Below are 3,848 nucleotides of genomic sequence, written 5' to 3' on the forward strand. Positions count from 1 at the left end.
ACCCTTAGCTGGTAGTACTCCCGGTGTCTGAAGTCCTTGCACCACCTGCTCAGGAGTACGGGCGGCGGGAGTTTAAGCACCTCTTCCGTCTTGAGAAGTGGCTGGTGTGGCCTGAACAAAAAATGCCACAGCTGGTGCTTGAGCTGGTCCCACCGGCTCGTCCACATCTGGAATCTGCTCTTGAGCTAGAACAACTGGTGGGTCTATAGGTGCTGCTCTAGCTGGTGCACGAGCTGCACCTCAGCCTCTACTGCAGCCCCAGCCCCTCATGGCCCTAGCTGGTGGTACTAGTGGCTGTTCGCCCTGTCCGGTAGCACGTGTCCTCACCATCCATGAGAGAATAGAATAACAAAAGTTTAGTTTCCGAAATCAACCAATTTGCATGACAAGAATACAAGAAAGTGAAGTTTTCCTAAGGGTTCGGCAGCCCCTCGAAGATAAGTACAAACGTCTTCGTACCGATCCGCAAGTCTCTACTAAACCTGTTCATGACTCGTGAGACCTATATAACCTAGGCTCTAATACTAACTTGTCACGACCCAAATCTCACATATCGGGATGATGCCTATCGCTATACTAGACAAGCCGACAATCACAATAAAACCACACATCTTTAATTTAGAAAGCATAGTAAGATAAGTTCAAGAGAAAAATCTCATAAATACTGAAAAGAAAATACCAAGACTCAATATAATATACCCCAAAATCCGGGTGTCACTGAGTACATGGGCATCTACACAATAACATGGTCTGACTACTGAAACACTGTCTAGGAAGGTAGAACAATATAAATAAAAATAAAAGATAAAGGAGAAGAGTCAAGGTTTGCGGACGCCAAGGCAGCTACCTCGATAGCCTTCAAACTGAATAAGCTCTAACACTAGCAACCTCTGTGCCCGAAAGTACCTGGACCTGCACACGAAGTGCAAAGTATAGTGTGAGTACAACCGACGAATGTACTCAATAAGTAACTGTTTAACCTTTGGGCTGAAAGCATGACGAGCTCAACCAATACAGTCCAAATATAGAGTTTAACAGTACAAAAATGGTAGGAAATATGATAATAATATCTCAGAGAAACTCCTAATATGTTGGTACACAGTACAAGTATGTAGACATATTTCTAGGTTTAACAATTAAGATCAATACAGATAAAATATAGCAAGTATGACTGATATGAGGAATATTACATCTCTATATCTACATGCCAATGTGCATATCATATGTGATGCAACACAATGAGAACCTCGCGTACTCACACTCTCAAAGTACTATATCTGGCTGTTTTAATTCTCGCTCATCACATTCGGTCACTCAAAATTGTACGGTACCTGCGCTCACTGCTGGTATGTCAGACTTCAGAGGGGCGGATCCTACCTAAGCACTAATAAAACCTGCTACAATGCACAACCTGATCCCATCATGAATCAATAATACCTGCTGTGACGTGCAGCCCGATCCTATCAGGAGTCAATAATACCTGTTGCGATGAGCATCCTGATCCCATCAATATCACTCACAAACAGGCCCTCGGCCTCACTCGTTCATCAAGCTCTCCAGTCTCTTAGGCTCACAACACTCGTGCCAATCAGCCCAAAACAATGATACATGATGTTACAATAAATAATACAGAGACTGAGATATGATGTGAAATTATGAATGCGACTGAGTACATAACTGCAAATTAAACAAATAACTCAAAAACAAATGAATGACCATAGTACCAGCACATATCCTAGACATAATTTCTAACACAAACCACAACTCAAATACTCTAACAAATAGAGTACAATAATAATATTCATATAAGATGACTACACAGTTCCACGAAATCGCCTGAGTCTCAATTTCTATGATGTACGCCCACACGCCCGTCACCTAGTATGCACGTCACCTCAACACCAATAACATAATACGTAATTCAGGGATTCATACTCTCAGAACCAAGTTTAGAAGTATTACTTACCTCAAACCCTGCAAATCTCTACTCTAATAAGACCTTGCCTCGCGAATCAGCCTCTGAACTCCTCAGAATCCATCAAAAGTTTTAAAATTAGAAAACCCATTCAACCACGAGTCCAACCACATCAAAATTACCAAATTCCGACTCCAAATCGTCACTCAAACCTCTAATTCTTACTCTCTAATCTCTAGCCCAAAACTCCCAAAATTCCACCTTAAAAACACATAAACTAGGTGGAAAATTCAATGAGTATTCAATATTAATGAGTCAAAATGATCAAAAGTGGATTACCTCCAGAAATCTCGTGCAATCCATCTCAAAAGTCGCCTCCAACCGAGCTTGCAAAGTCCAAAAATGAGAAAAGCTCTGAAACCCTTTGAAATATAATCTGCACAGGCCTTTCGTTTCTACGTGTAAAAATCCACATCTGCGGAAGTCATTTAAGTCCTCACAAATCGACACTTGCGATCCAATATCCGCATTTGCGCCCAAACGTCCGCTTCTGCGAAGCCAGCCTTGCTTACCCATCTCCGCATATGCGGAGCCTTGTCGCATATGTGCGTTCGTAGATGCGGAAAATCCCTCACACCTGCGACCACTGGCCAGCTCCTTCAAGCCAGCACCTGCGACCCCTGGCTCCCTTCTGCGAGCTCGCACCTACGGCCTATATCCCGCAGGTGCGGTCACACCATAAAACCCCCAGCTTCAGCAACTTCCTAAGTCCAGATTTCAATCTGATAACTATCCCACATCCACCCAAGGCCCCCAGTACCTCAACCAAATATACCAACCTGTCCTAAAACATGATACTCACTTAGTCGAGGTCTCAAATCACATCGAACAACATCAAAAACATAAATCACACCCTAATTCAATCCTAATAAAAACTAATGAATTCCAACTGCCATAATTGATGCCGATACCTATCAAATCAACTCCTATTAACCTCAAATTTTGCACACAAGTCATAAATCACACAACGGACCTATTTCAACTTCTAGAACCAAAATTTAAGTCTGGTAACCAAAAAGTCAACTTTCGGTCGAACTTTTCAACTTTCCAAACTTCTAATTTTACAACTTTTGGCATTTCAACCCAAATTACCTACGGACCTCCAAATCAATATCCAGACACACTCCTAAGTCCAAAATCACCATTTTGAGCTATCATAACGATTAAAACTCCATTCCAAAACCATTTATATATAAGAAAACATCTGGTCAACTCTTTCAAATTAGGCTTCCAACCTTGGAACTAAGTATCCCAATTATTCTGAAACATCCCCGGAACGAAACTATCTACCCCGACAAGTCAATAACAACAATTGAGCATAGAATAAGTACTAAATTTGGGGAACAAGGCTACACCACTCAAAATGACCAGCCAGGTTGTTATATCTTCTTTATTAAAATTTTGTTTGAAACCGATTTGTTTATACGCTTTACGCGTACCGTTGACTTTGTCTTTTTAGGACTTATTCTAATGGAAGCATTTGCAATTAGAATACAGTTACTTCTTTGAGTCCGCAAATGCATCTGGCATGATTTGCAATATATCGTAGATTAATTATCTTTTTATGAACTTCATGTTCATATTATCTTATTCGAGGATCTAGATGTAGAAATGATAATTCATTCAACGTAACGTTTTCTCAACTATTTATCACGTCTCTCACCTATGTTAGAAAAACTAACTTGCTTCCTCAACTTTGAAAACCCACCTTTGTGCGTTATGATGTTAATCAAAATATACACTGCACATCAATAATAATAAGATAAAATTATTTGGTTCCTGACCCCGAACCACTTGTAAGGGGAGAATATAAATATCAAACTGATATAGATAACTTTGTTCTTATAATGAATAGTTTAGCTATTAAGTAGAG

Source organism: Nicotiana tomentosiformis, chromosome 12 (assembly GCF_000390325.3).
Source record: "Nicotiana tomentosiformis chromosome 12, ASM39032v3, whole genome shotgun sequence".
NCBI lineage: Eukaryota > Viridiplantae > Streptophyta > Magnoliopsida > Solanales > Solanaceae > Nicotiana > Nicotiana tomentosiformis.